The following is a 16,256-nucleotide window of genomic DNA, read 5'->3' on the forward strand; positions in this document are numbered from 1 at the left end:
AAAAATTAACATGGATAAGCTCTGGAGGGTCTTCTTCTTCACTATCTGTTGAACTCAGAGCCCTTCCAAATTTTATATTTTATATCTATTGTTTAAGCTTTTTGTTTAAGCTTGAGCTATTCATTGACCAACTAACCAGTTCGACTGTTCTATTTTCTTCTCAAACTATTTTACCTTTGATTGATTCACTAAGTTTACAAAAACACCTCCTATTCTATTTTTCACACATTAGTTAACCTAGTTATTTTAGCTAACAGCTTTGCTGGACAAGGTAAAAAGATAATCCTAACACAACTTTATAATATTGTTGTTTATTTAGACATCTACTCAATTACTCTTCCATCGCTGCAGAGGTATGACCTGGCCATGCCCTGTCTTCTCATCTATTGTTTCCCTGCAACTGGGGCAATTGTCATAAATCAAAATATTCATTCCACTTGTTTCTAGTGAGATGTAATTTACAGCATTAATGTAGCCCTCCAACCTATTCCAAGCTAAATATCAGAGGCAGCCTAAGAAAAGAGTGGACATTGCAAGGTGGCACAAAAGAAGACGATAAAAATTCATTGAAACTTACTTTCAGCTGAGATGAAAGATGCTGGTTTGTCATAAAAACCTACAAAGGCCCTTTGGAGAAAGGAACCCCCAGGCCTGCCTGGTCTACATGGGCAGGTTTCTCCGGTCGGCGAGCAGGGGCGGGAGCTGCTCGCCGATGCGTAAAATGATGCGGGCATACATCGGGCAGGTGTCCCAACATCACCCCGCATTATTTAGATTTTCAGTCCGGCAGGCGCACCAGCCGATTCAGTTGTGCGCCCGCCGAACTGTCAACAGCCTATTAAGGCCATTAAAAAACTAATTAACCTCATTGATGGACCTGCTCGTCCAACCTTAACATTGGTGGGCAGGCCAGGAGCCTAGGCAGGCCTCAGAAAAAGCATGAAACCTCATCCACAGGTGGGATGAGATTTCATAAGGGTCTTTAAATTTTATAAAAGGTTTCAATAAAAGTTAAGGACATGTCCCAACTCATGTGACAGTGTCACATGAGGGGACATGGCAAGGAAATTTTTTAAACCTCTTTATTTAAAGTTTTAAACTGAAGATGATCTCCCTGAGGCAGCATTTTGCTTCAGAGAGATCTGTGCGCTCTTTCACGCGCATGACGAAAGAGCGCACCCCCGGCTGACGGAATCCCCCCCCCCACCTGGCTGCACAGGGAGCGCATAATGCCTTAATTGGCCCACCCACGTAAAATGGCAGGGGGTGCCGTTGGAGGCCAGCCCACTCGCATCCGCTCCCGCTCTTCCCCCCCAAACGGGGGTAAAATGTATGCCCATGAGACTCCTATTCAGTACTATGTGACTGATTGTAAATAGCCTTGGTGTGAACCAAAGGACTAATATATGTTGCCTTGTCTCACAAGAACTATTTTTCTTAAATGGGTTTGGATTCAAACTGTTGAATGAAACTTGCATTTATAATGGTTATTATCATCTTACTCAAATAAGACAAACCTTTGGTTCTCTTTTCTCCCTAAATCTTGTGCCTTTAAGAAAATTATGTGTGGCATTCAATGTGTAACAGTGCTATGTAATGGTACGATCTTCAATGAACATCACATGCCATGAAGTTCTGGAGCATAAATTTCTTTATATGATTGATTATTCAAATTCTTGACTTTGGTGGTGCAGATACGATTTCTGGCAGATGTTTATTCAGTGCTTCCACTGCAAGAAAAGATAGAAAATTGGCAAAATATTCACTCTGGTTATACATTCACAACATCCAACAGTTGGAATGAGGATGAAATTAATAAAGGCCTGGAAGTACATTGTCGGTAATCCCTACTATCCCGGAGATGGTGTGAAGCACAAAAGAACTTAAGAAGGAAGAAGTTAGAACATTATTAAGTTCAACACTAAATAGTTTGAAGATTGTCACTTTCAGATGAGCACCATGCATGTCAACATTTTTATCATTGTGCATTTAATGTAGAAAAATGTCAAAATGTGCCATCAAACGTAATACTAAAGAAGGAGATATTAGGAACCAAAATCTTGGTCAAGGAGTTGAGTTTTAAGGAGGCCCTTCAGATAGGACGGAGAGGTAGAGATGCAAGAATTTAAAGTGAAGCCTATGCAGCCTTTCATGCTGGGATGAAGGGAAGAGGAATGCATTGGAGTAAGCATCACAGAAACAGGGAATTTGGAAGGGAGCGTTTTTAGGGCTGTAGGAGATAATAGAGATGGGGAAGGCCAATTCTATGAAAGGATCTAAACAAGAGGGTGAGAAATTTAAATTTGAGGTATTTTGGGACCGGGGGTCATTGCAGATCAGTGAGGGCAGGGTGATAGATGGACAAGACTCAGTATAGGATAAGATATGAACAGTGTCATTTTGGCTGAGCTGAAGTCTATAGCTGGTAGAGGATGGGAGACCAGCCAGGAGAGCATTGGAACAATTGAGGCTATATGACAAAACCATGAATGAGGGTTTCAGTAGCAGAAAGGATGAAGCAGGAGTGGAGGAAGGCAAGGTGACTGATGTTGAAGTCGGCAGTGTTTTACTTGGAGACGATATGTGGTTGGGAACTCAATATAGGGTTGAATAGATTGTTGAGGTTGCCAAAAATTTTGACCAGTCTGAGATTTGCAGGATGTGGAGAGGAACTGTTGGCAAGGGGTCGATGTTTGTGATGAGAGTTGTTGCTGATGGATGCAGTCTTCATAACACTTAACTAGAATTCATTTTAGCTTATCCAAAACCAAGCATTGGACAAATACTCTGGCAACACAACCTACTAGAAATCTTAATGACATCCACATTGTTGAAGTATAGTTTTATAATTTGCTCAGAAGAAGTAGGAATCAGAACGGATTGCCAAACTTCTGATCAGAAATAAATTATTTCACTAAAAATTGAATTCCCACTATATATAAAAGCACATTCAAATTGCTGTGAGTTGATGAGTTGCACTTAAATTGTCTGGACAGATATATTTTCACATGGAAATAAGCTTTGAACTGTGGAAATCATTTAAAGGAAAGTTTATACTTTCTCAGTTTTATCAATCATACCGTTTGTACTAAATCACTATACTGTTACAATTAAAATTACAAGTCATAGCCTGGTTACTGTAACAACACATTGACCCAGAATTTGCTGGAGTATTTGCTGAAGTTGAGAATCCCATGGTGTGCCCCACTGGTCAAGCCTATTCTTTACCCTACAGATCAAAAAATATTTCTGTTGCAAGTGGCTGCAAGTGCAAGCTGATAACTTGTTGAATATTGCACAGTGTTCAATTCCATTTGCAACTCCTCAGATAACAAAGCAGTCCATGCCCGCATGCAGCAAGACCTGGACAACGTTTAGACTTGGGCTGATAAGTGGCAAGTAACATTCATGCCACACATATACCAGGCAATCATCATCTCCAACTAGAGAGAATCTAATCATCTCCCCTTAACGTTCAACAGCGTTAACATCACTTAATCCCTAACCATCAACATCCTGGGGGTTATCATTGACCAGAAATTTAATTGAATTGGACCAGCAATATAAATACTGTGGCTACAAGAGCAGATCAGTGGCTGGGAATTCTGCGGTGGGTAACTCACATCCCAACTCCCCAAAGCCTGCCCACCATCTACACCGCACAAATATTAAAGAATACTCTCCACTTGGATGACCAAGTTTGGGAACCATTCTGATTCTCATTTCTTCTGAACAAGTGATAAAACTATAATTAAACAGTGCAGTTGTCATTAGTATTTCCAATAGATTCTGTTGTCAGACTATTTGTCCAAAATTCAGCTGTGGCTGACAACACTCAAGAAAATCGACACCAGCCAGGACAAAGCAGCCCGCTGAATGCCTCCTCATCCACCATCGCCGACATTCACTCCCTCTACCACTGCTGCACAGCATCTGCAGTGTGGATTATCTACAATTTACTGCTATTAACTTGCACAGCAGCAGGTTGACAAGGCTCCTTTGACAGCACTTTTAAAACACCGATCTCTACCACCTGGAAGGACAAGTCACGGGAACAACTAACTCACCATCCTGACATGGAACTATGTTGTTTTTCAATATATCAGCTCTCTCTTTCCATACAGTATAAATTGTTGTTCCTTTGATATTTGGTAGTCCTGCTAATTTGCCCTGATAAGTGCAAGGTGAAAATGTCTCTTTTTTTCAGCAAAACCATATTGTTTTTCATTCATTGTTGCTGAGTCCAAAACCTGGAACTGTCTCCCTAACAGCACCAAGCATGTATCTACACCACATGGACTGCAGGGGGTTGGCTCACTATCAACTTCTCAATGACAATTAGGGATAACCAACAAATGCTGGCCTTGCCAACGATGCTCACATTCTATGAATGAACAAAAAGGAAAATGAAATAACTGCACTTCACCACTCTCCATCCTCCCTGGACAACATACACGGGGTTTCTGGGGGCTACCTTTTGTTTTAATTCTTCACAGGATGTGAGCATTGCTGGCTAAACCAGCAATTATTACCCATCCATAAGTGCCCTTGAGAAGTTGGCGGCGAGCCATCTTCCTGAACCGCTCTAGTCCATGTGTTGCAGGAACAACCACAATACTGTTAGGATTTTGACCCAACAGCAGTAAAGGAACAATGATATAGTTCCAAGTCAGGGTGTGTGACTGTTATGACCGATGCAGTTGGTAAGGTGGAGTCATTGAAAAATCCCAGAGGGAGACTTTAAATAACTGCCATAACCTATAATTTTAAGTGTTATGTTTGAGATGCAACTCTAAATTCAGGAATCAGACCCCCAGTTCTCGAGGTTTTAAATTAAATTAAATGAACATTTTATTAATTTACACAGGTTAAAATATATGTACACATGGCTACACATTACCACTATCATAAATTTTAACAAATTCCCAAACTAATCTCCATTAAGGCAACAGCAACTCACAGGAGAGAATTTTCTCTCCATTGGGGGTGGAGGGTTGTGTGGGGGCGGGTGGGCACGGGAAGGCAAGGACATGATCAGTGCCCCCGATCGGGGCCATGCCATCATTTTACAAGGGCAGGCCAATTAAGGCTTGCCCAGCATGACGTGCGCCGGAAGCGCTATGCGCTCCCTGTGCGGGCGGTGAGGTTATGGTTCCCTGAGTTGAGTTCACTGTGCGCTCAAAAGATCACAGAAATCTCCCTGAGGCACCTCTGGGAGATTAGCTTTACATTTTGAAAATTTTAATAAAGAAAAAAAAAGACATCCCCTCATGTGACAGTGTCACATGAGCTGGGACTTGTCATTGAACTTTAATGAAAAAATTTATTTAATTTATAAACCCTTCATGAAACCTCATCCCCCCCATGGATAAGGTTCCATGAAAAATGCAAAGGCCGCCTGGGCTCTTCGCCTGCCCGCCAACCTTAAAGTTGGATGGGCAGCTTTCTCAATAGCTCAATTAGTTAATCAATGACCTTAACAGGCCTGCGCATCTGCCGAGCTGAAAATCTAATGATGCGCGGCGACGTCGGGATGCATGCCTGATACCACCCCTTGTCATTTTACCCCTCGGCAAGCAGGCCCCGCTCACCGAGCCGAAAATTCTCTCCATAGACTTAACTGGAAACCAGGCAAAGCATTTTCACCTTACGAATTCAGAATGAGGTTCTATTCATTGTGGGGCCGGTTGGACCAGTTGGAGGCTTACAGCTGCCTTTTGATCTCACATTGCCTCTGCTCTGCACCCTAAATCTGCTGAAGTTATACCTACCACTACTGATTGAATTCAAATTCTCATTGTCTCACCAGCCTCTTTGAACTTTTTTTTTTAGCAATGAAACTCCTTTCATACTATCAATTTTATTAGTAATATAAACATATTGCTTGGCAGCTGCTAGAATGGCATCAGTTTTCACCTCACTTTTTGAATGCTTGATTCAAAAAATGGAAATGCATACTATCTCCCTTAAATAACAAAATTAGTACCCATCAAAGCATCCAGGCTAGCTGGTTTTAATCCAATTAAGATATGCCCACAGGCTAAACATCTATTTTAAAAGAAAAATATTTTCCAAAATATTATATACATTAATAGCTTCATGACAGTGACCTGGTGGGGAACTTGTGGTTGATCGTGTTCCCATGCATCTGCTGCCCTTGTCCTTCTAGGTGGTAGAGGTTGTGGGTTTGGAAGGTGTTGCTGAAGGTTCCTTGATGAGTTGCCACAGTGCATCTTGTATATGGTACACACTGGTCCCACTGAGTGTTGCTGGTGGAGGGAGTGGATGTTAAAGGTGAGCCTAGATGTCCCTCCTTGAGGAGTTGTAGTTTCAGGTAGTATGGGCCAGACAGGCCCCAAAGATGCACTCATAATGGCACTGTGTTTGCATATTTTGCTGTGATTTAAATAGTCAAGTATCCCAGTATGCTTTGCTCTAGCGTATTAGCCAGATGGTGAATGTGAAGAATAGGGAAGTTAAGTTTTGTCTCTGCATGTGAACTAAAAAAGTTAGGGAGCTAATAAACAGAGAACTCATAATACCCAATTCAAGAGTATCCAGCAACCAGATAACCGGTGCACTTGCTAAGGCATCAAGATGCAGGTTTGAAAGCTATTTAACACTAACACAAGGTCATGAGAAATAGATGAGAGGAGAGACAATAACAAGCCTGTAAGACAGAGTTGGAGACCAAAGAGATTTGAATGTTTCATAAACAAGCTAACATGATATCAGCTTGGTAGGATGATAGAACATGACTCTTGTGAGTATGTGCATGCTGATTAATATGCAAGTAGAAACTGTTCACTTCAAAAGTTATAGCAATCTAGTGGACAGTTGAAACTCGTTCAGCCTTAACCCTTGCCTACCAATGGTTACAAGCCTGATCATCTTGAACTTTTTTGGATGAAACCCAGGGTGTTAATTGCTTGTCTTTTAATGAAATACAGTAGACCAGTGGAATGAGAACATCATTGCTATTGGTTAATGTCTATTAAAACTTGTTATTTAAAACCACTTGGGTCTGAATCATGCAGAGACTATTGTTGTAGGACTAAGAACGTTTTGTTGCAACAGTGACTTTCAGAAATCTGATAACACACTGTATATGAGGTGCTTCACTGGGGTCCGAAATGGATGGCAGCAACAGGTGCCCCCCTAGTGCTACTAGGGGGGCTCACACAATTTCAGGGCCTAGATAGGATAGCATCCAGTTATTTTGTATTTGCCATGTGTGTCCACTACAGGTGGCTTTTAGATAGAGGAAGATATTTCCATCATCATCGCCACTCATTTTTACCCTTAGAATTACACACAATGGGGCAATTTTGACTTTGGCCAATAGAAAATGGTCAATATCCCATTCACTGGAAATTAGAACTGTGAGAAAAATGTAATGGGTGGCTGAATCAATATCAGTTATTTAGCAATATAACCCAGAGTTTAAATTACTCTGAGCTCTTTCCTTTCACATCTTGCTGGTGTGTGGAAGCTTGTGTATGAAAATAGAAGATACAAATATATTACTGTTGATGTAAAAACATATTCATGCATTGTGTGTATGACCTTAAAAATATTTTTTATATGTTCCTTTTTTTCATTCAGCCCCAGATATAGGCCACAGTGGCTAGGGGTAAAAATTGGTTAAGGGAAGGGAGAGGCAGAAGGAAATTGTGGTAATTTGAATAAGCACTTCATTTGTGAGTAAAGTTTAATGGCAAGCCAGCTGCCAAACTGTATGCTACATTAGAAATTAGTCCAGATTAGTTTTAGCCAACTGTAAACACAGGCATTTAGGCTATGTATGGGTCATTTCGTATTCCAAAAGGAAGTTGGATTTAGGAAATTACTTGCCAATCTGAGGTCTTTCTTGAATAGTAAATGCAGCACTAGATCATAAGAGACTGCCTATCCCCAAGAAGTGATTTCAAAACAACAAAAACTGATAATATATGCATTAGCTGAGACATGCTTCCTCAACCACAGACATTCTGCTTTACAACTAAAGGGCTAATTGGTGTGGCAAAGGGATTATGGGCAGATAAACAAAGAGCTATGAATACTTCTTTGATAATAGCCAGTTTAGCTGGGTGCTGAAACTGACCTGAGAGAATGAATGCCCTGGCAGAGAGATTGACCTAATTATTCTGAATGGCAGAGGTTGACTTTTAATTGCCCATTATGGAGCCACATATATTCCAATTATTATGTTACACTGTAAATAAATTACTGAATTTCTGTAATTGATTTTAACGCCATTTAGAAAAAAAATATTTTAGTTTTTGTTCGTGCTGTGACAGTGTTGTTTCAAGATTATTAATAATGTTGGAAAGATACAATAAAATACAATAAAATTGTGGCAACAAAGATCTGAGCAAATCAGAATTTTCTTCTTAGTATTTGAAAGCTTGTTGGAGGGTTGGTGGTAAGTGGAACTCAAAATACATATTTTCTATTATGTCCCTATTGCTACAACAAATTCTATTAGGCACTTAGGCCTTTGAAGTTAGATAGGTTAGGAAGAACAATGGAACATAAAAGTTACAAAAGCTTCGATGCCAGGAAACACTTAATTTAAAAGAGTTCCCAACATTTTGTATAAATTGCTGGTGTCTTCTGTGAGTACAGTTTTGTTGCAAGCAGTCAAAAAGGGGAGGGACAAATTCCTGAGAATGAATAATATGCCAGGGTTTGTCATGCAAACACTGTAGTTTCTTGGAACCAGATTAAACGCCTTTTGAAGTCGAAGGGGAATTTCTGAGGTTATTTTTTTCCAATATTGACCTATAAATTTTTCCTGCGTTTTGTTTCTCCTTACAGATTGCATGGTGCACAGGGGGAATGGCAGTGATAGTTTCCAGAAATTACATTGTGCTGGGATTGGACAATCTTGTTGGAAGTAGTGTGTCAGGCAATTTATCCATCCTTCTTTCATATATGTTCATATATTTGTGGAGTTACTGTTGTCCAAGAAGCCTTGTTGTATAGGAGCAAATGTTTCTAATGCCATTGTTATAATAGAAGTTTTCTACCAATCATTTTAATGGGAACATCATTGTAAACACATACAACATTATATTATACAGAATGTTTCCAAAGGTTGAGCTGTCTGGAATGAGGCAACATAGATGCAAGATTAAAGACAAGATTTTTGGACAGACAGCAGGGCAAACTTTTTACAAAGAGGCCTGTAAGATTATGAAATGCATCTACAAGAACTGGATGGGTCCATGGGGTATTTGGACTGCTGTTCAAGTGAAGGATAAACATCAATAGGTTGGACTGAAATACCAGTTCCTGGGCTCTAACTCCAATGTAATATTCAGCAGTCAATTTATTGGAGACCATTGCCTCAAGTGAGGACCAATAAATAGATGAAGTGAATTGACATAGAATCAGGATTACCCCAGGCACTGTGCCTCATGAAATGAAGTGTGTTATAATGTGACAATATATTTCATGAAACTATTCCTTCTACTGGTGTGACTCTAAACCCAATCTCATGATTATTGTATAACTGGGTAAAGTGGGTCACACACAATGAACCCTCCAGTATCCTTGAGAACACAAAGAACTACTATGTATAATAGATAACAAACTATGGATGGAATTTTATGACAGCAGAATTTTGCAGACCCACCAAAGTCAATAGTGTTTAGAATGGCTCATCGCATTTTACAGGCCTGTCCATGCCACGACCGGGCCATAAAATTCCAGCCTATTAGTTGAGGAGAATATTAGAGCACTACATACCATCCTGGCTTGGAACTATATCACTGTCCTTTCACAGCCGTGGGGTCAAACACCTGGGACTCCCTTCTAAAATCATTGTGGGTGTACCTACACCGCATAGGCTGCAGCAGTTCAAGAAGACAGCTCACCACTACCTTGTCATGATGGCCAATAAATATTGGCCTTACCAACGATGTTCACATCCCACAAACAAAATAAAAAAAGCTAAGTCTGAACAGTGCTCCCATATCAACATGAGTGAGATAACATTGTTTGATATGCCTCTGTACTACCAACATCCTAAATTTGGTGAGGCCATATAATATTATTTTCATTCCACCTTGGCACATGTGGGGTACAGACATTTTTTCATACAGGAATCAAAAGAACAATATAAATGCTTTTTCTATGGTTATGATCCAGTTAGGGACTATTAACATTTAAGAGTAAATCGAAACACCTCGTTTTACCCAATCGAAATATGCCACACGATTTCACGCCTGTTTAAAAAGCAAACTTTATTGCATGTAAAAGAACGTTAAAAAAACAGTCTTAATACTAATAATTATAACAATATATGTTTGGTGTTACTCCTTACTTCCCCCAAGCCTTTTCCTTATAAGACCCATCAATCTTAAAGTTATCTACTTCTGTGTGGACCAACATAAATATGCCTCAGTCCTCTGGAGGGTACTTTAATTCTCCTCAGCTCCAGTTATTCTCATAGGTAAGATTTATATTTATTAACTCTTGACTGTAGATACCTCATTCCCTTGTTCTGGTTATTTTTCCAATGCTTCCAAGGTAATCTATTAGTCACAATACTCAGTGAGGCCCACTGTAGATTCTTCCACTAGCATCAAACTAGGCAATCTTCCAATTTCTGTTCCCTTGCAGCATTCAGATTATGATTAACCCTCATGCATATTCTACACAATGAATGATGAAGCTTGCTTTCAGTTCTGCTTATAGTGCAGGCTTAGCTAACCATGATTTACTTCAACTATCTCTTAGTGAGCTGCAAACCACACCAGGTCCAAGCTGCAACTACTGAGCTTGGATGCCTCTTGATATAGGCTCAAACAATTTTAATCTGCCCAGAAGTTTTGGTTTCCAAATCTCAGGTTCAAATTTTCTCTCCTTAGTAACCGGGAGGGTCAGTTTCCATTCTATGTTTCCTTTTCCTGTTTCCATTTTCAGTTTCTGTTTTCAGTTAAGTCATGTATTGTTTATGTTTCTTCACCAGCTGTTTTTGGCTCTATATCTTCTATTGGGACCTTTTAAGTATAAAAATCTCCCAGCTTATTCATATTGAATTGATATCAGATGTTTACCAGTTTTAAATTCTGTTTCCCTCCCCCCCCCCCAGTTTTCTACAGTTAAAACATTAGGCCCAGGATTTTCCACTTCTGCCGGTGGTGGACATTGTTGTGGGTGGGACTGGAAAATTTAGAGAACTCAATTGATCTTTGACCACTCTCCAAATTTTCCCATCCCGCCTGCGATGATGTCTGCCACTGGCGGGACCAGAAAATCCCACCCTAATTTCCTAAACCTGAAAGTTATATTCTGAAACATATGAACCAGGAACTGGATAGTCGCAACACTATTTAAACACGTTTGCCCTCCATCCTGTCACAGACCTCTCCTTCTGTTCTTTCCACCCCTCCTCCCTTTCTCTGCTTTTGCATTTGCTTAAAACCTATTATATCCTCAACTTCTGCCAGTTCTAATGCAAGGTCAACAAACTGAAACATAGGCTGAATCTTCCGCCCATCAGCGCTTAAAATGCCGCACAAGCATCCTGATGTCAGCGTGCGGCAGTGAGATATTTAGGTCGGCGGGTGCGCTATGCAGCGGGACGCGTATCCGCCATTAATCAAAGGCCATTAACTCTCTAATCGGCCAGGATTTTGAGGGGCCCATGCAAACTCCGGGTCGGCGCATGGGCCCAACGGGCAGGCGGGTAAGTGAATTTTTTACAAACCTCACCCAGTGGCGGGATGAGGTTTGATATCGGAATTATAAAATTGTAATAAAGTTTTTTGTGTATTTCATTAACATGTCCCATCTCGTGTGACATTTTCACATGAGGGGGACATGTTAATGATTTTTTAGTTTTTCTATTTTTAATGTTTTACTGCCTTTCAGCCATCTCCTTGAAGCAGCACTTCGCCTCAGGGAGATGTGCACTCTTTCACAAGCATGCGTGAAAGAGCTCACTCTGGCAGTTGGGGAATCAACCCCCTGCTCACACAGGAAGCACAGAGCGCATCGCATTGGGCAGCCCACGCACCTAAAATGGGGCTCGTTTCGGTGGCAGTGATCAGCTGCCCACCGGCCGCCGAGTCAGTCGGGCCCGCCCGCCCATCTAGGGCAAAATTCTGCCCAGTAACTCTGTTTTTCTCTCTCCGCAGATTCTGCCTGACTTGCTGAATATTCCCAGTGTTTTCTTTTGCTGGTATCAGAGGAAATATACTCAATTCCAAGAAGTGCACTTTCTCTTTTGTATTTTGCTTGAGAAAATGCAATCTTGGCATTTTCTTTCATTTCTGTTTTTATAATCTCTATTTGCATTTTCAATTTCTTACATCTGTTTCATATATTATCCACTTTTCCTTATAAGGTGCATCAACCATGTTCTGTAGCAAAAATTCCATGTGCTAAAGATCCTCCATGTAAAGAAATTTCTTCTAATCATCTGTGCTTTCTTAGTGATTATTTTAAATTGATAACTTCACGTCACTGACTCCCCAGCTAGAGGAGTCAGTGCAATTGTGTGTACAGTTCTGAACTCTCCAAGGACATTGAAACCACTTGCAGTCAATAGCATACTAAATCTTCCCAATCATCCAAGCTCTTTAGGGTATTGTCCATTGTAGATTGCACCACTTAACGCATTCTACCAACTTATGCCTTCCTCAGGTGCTTGAGAGCAAGACACTAGGGGTGTCACAGGCTACCTGCTACCATCCACTATTTCCAAATACTTCAGAATTTAAAATAAAACCTCTGTTAAATCATTGCTTATCCTGCTATGTGAGAATAATCCCAGCATCTCAAGTTGATCTCATAACTACAATTTCATATTCTTGGCATCATCCTGATGAGTCTATGCTGTTGGCTGCGAGTGGTTTCAAGGTCCTTGGAGAGCTCAGAACTGCACACACAATTCCAATAGTGCCCTAACTAATAAGTTATATAAATGAATCATTACCTTTTTATTCTTGAACTCTATGAATTCACAAGATCCAAAGTCCTATTGGCCACGTGTTTGTAGATTCTTCCGGCAGTGCCTCATACGTTTGGGGAATTATGTAGCTGAACTATTAAATCTTTCCTTTCAGTCACACTCTTCAGGGTATTTTGCATTATAGATTGCACCACTTAACCCATTCTACCAATTTATGCCTTCCTTAGGTGCTTGAAAGCAAGACACTAGGGGTATCATGGGCTACCTGCTACTATTCCCCCATTCCAGTGTTTCTTTGCTCTCTGAGTCTAGAAGATGGCACCATTACCACACCGGCACCTCCCCCACCCCAAGAAAATCCCATCTCTCTATTGTATGACTGAGCTTTAAGTTACTGTACAGCTTTTTTGATCACCTTTAAAATAGAATCCACAAGTAACTATAAGACAGCCACTGACACTCAGGGAATTCAGAGGAGCCACATTTCGCTGTTCTTTTAAACTGTCAATGATTCGCCGTAACTAAATATAGTGGGAGATATGACTAACAGGTATCCAGCTAAGTTAAAATTGGGTGCACCTAAAGTAATCTGAGGGATGAACGATTTTCGTTTCTTGAAAGTTATTACAAAATGATGGTTCAACGTTCCTTCTGATTGTACGCGCTCGAGTAAAACGTTTGGAACAAGCGCTGATAGGTCAGACAGATGTGGTCTGGACCATTGCACATCCTCCCATTTAGTCCGTGGTACCTACGCCTCGCTTGGTTAAGCGAGATCAGAACGGTCTTCACATCTATATCTTCACTGCACTGATAGTGTCCAACGAGCACTGCCTGGGCTTGTACCTCTGTGCGGGTTTCTTACTTGACACGCTGCTCAACATTTGAATGCGTAGCTTGAGAGAAAGCCTTGGGGGGAAACGTGCATTGCAGTGCCGGATGAAGAGGAGTTCTTCGCAATATTAGCATTCACGTTTTAGATGCTATATCGTTCAAAGTGACGTTAATGAAACGGCTACTTGAAATATTGGAGGATTCTAAAGTGTGGATACATAAACAAGAAATAACAAACAAACTGCATAATGCTTTCCATAGCCTGGAACCATTCTGGGATCTGTTATCTCAATGGGACCGATAAACAGTTGCAGTCGTGAAATTGATGCGCTCGTATTTCAACTTTCCCACGTTACATCAATTATACACAGTTGTACGTTTTGCACACGGGTAAATTCTGATATTTTCACGCAGCTTTACAAATAGTAATGCCCCTGTGTGGCTTAAGAAAAAACTTTCATGGCTTGTGTTACTTTTACTTTCGCTTGCGTATACACTCACCAGGAGTCCAACAGTAAAATCTTCAAATTCTGTGTGTAATTGTAGAATTTATTTTCTGAACAGAGACTGAGCAGTCTCAGGCCATGGTTTAGGACCATATTAATCACTTTTCTCCGACTACACTTCAAAATGAATTTCATTGGCTGTAAAGCACTTTGGATTGTGATAAAACGCTGTATAAAGACAAATTATTCCCTTAGTTTAGTTAGCGAGTTTTCAGCACCATAGACAGCTTCAGTATGAAGGGACAGCTCAGTGGATGTGAGATCGTGTAATAAATATCTTCTGCATTAAGAACAAGTAACGCGGGGAAGTTTATTGCACAACGGGCCATACCTTGCTGCTAAAATTACTGTGGCTAATGGCTCTCGTCGTTTTTGATGTGCAAGTGCTTCAGACAATGGCAGATATGTGATTAAACTCAAAAATCCAAAAGTTGCGAACCCAGTTGTACCATTCTGCTATTAGCTTACAAAAACTGCATCTCACTAGTTAATCATTGAATGGTATGAAGTTGCTATATTTGCATGATAGGTGTGAACTAAATTGGTCACAGGAAGTTAAGGCTTCTTCTTTTCAATTGAAGTGCCCTTTAAATGATGCATTAATCGCAGCAAGCCAACCTCTTGGTACTAGAAAAAAAATCATTATCACAAATATGGAGTCTCATTCCTTCATATTTCAATTGTTGTTGGAGATTTTAAAAACGTAAAATTTTAATTTTTAAAAAACTTTTCTGTGTCTTTTTTCTCCCTCTCTTAATCCAACTTTTCCTTTTCTCTCTTTATTTCTTTCTGTATTTGATTGGCAATGAATTAACTCACTCCAGTTGGCACTTTCTTTTCAGGCTTTGCACTGTTAATTTCACAATCCTTTAATGTGTTTGGTTAAGGAGCTACTGAGTTGCTTGTTCTGTTTCCCTATATCAGCTTGCACTTTCAGCACCTTGTAACAAAAAAGATATAAAAACCTTAAATGTGTAATGATAAGTGTCACTAACAGTACACACTGCTAGCTGTGCTGCTATAGTAAAATGTATACATTATATTGCATTGGTGTTTATTATTGTGAATCGTGAGAAACACTGTAGGAGAGCAAGAGCCAAAAGCAAAGGGTCTTAATGAAAAAAGATGACATTAATATCATGGATTTTAAAGAGTACATTGGGGGAAGTTTCTTTCTTTCTGCTTAAAGTGTAACAAAATCAGAAATGTATATCTAAGGAATGGATTCACAATTTCCTAAACCAGGGGTGTTAGGGAAAAATCAATACATTTCATCCAATTACCCCATGTACACAAAAGGAATGAAAAAAAAAGAAAATCTATTATTCTGTAGTGAAATAGTCAACAGAAAGCTTGATTAACTGAATTCAAGTCAATTCTCCTTCTCGTATACATAATATATTTGTGAGTTTCAACTTTTTCCAGTAAAAATTCCTATAATTGAAGCTTCCTCTGTAAACATATTTCAATGCAGTACTTCTGCTGTGGAAGGGTTTAATTACAGCATGACAGGTTAAAATGGGCAGAAGAGCATATAATAAAAATTTGACAGGATCTGTAAGCAAGTATTTATATGGAGATAAACATCACGTTTTAGGATTCAGATGTCACCTTTGCTTTGTCACACCTCAGGTGTCACATTTTGAGCATCATGTTTGTTACACAATATGCTTGCTCCTGAATGGTTGAACTGCCATTTTCATAAACAGCAAGAAATCACAGCCAATGAGGAAACACACCAATTAGCAAGTGCAGGCAGGAGTGAAACACACCAGTCCTGAAGACAAATACTATGAATCAAAAATGAGAACCCAGAAACAGTGACAAATAAAATGACATACATATATTTCAGTTGTCATTTTGGTCTCTCCATTAAATTGGGTACTTCCTTCTAAAATGAGACAATAATATTATCACGGTATAAAATATTAAAGGAAAACAGTTGCATTTTCCAAACAGTAGCATTTACAATGGTTGTAATGTAGGTTGGA

This window comes from Carcharodon carcharias, chromosome 20 (assembly GCF_017639515.1).
Source record: "Carcharodon carcharias isolate sCarCar2 chromosome 20, sCarCar2.pri, whole genome shotgun sequence".
NCBI lineage: Eukaryota > Metazoa > Chordata > Chondrichthyes > Lamniformes > Lamnidae > Carcharodon > Carcharodon carcharias.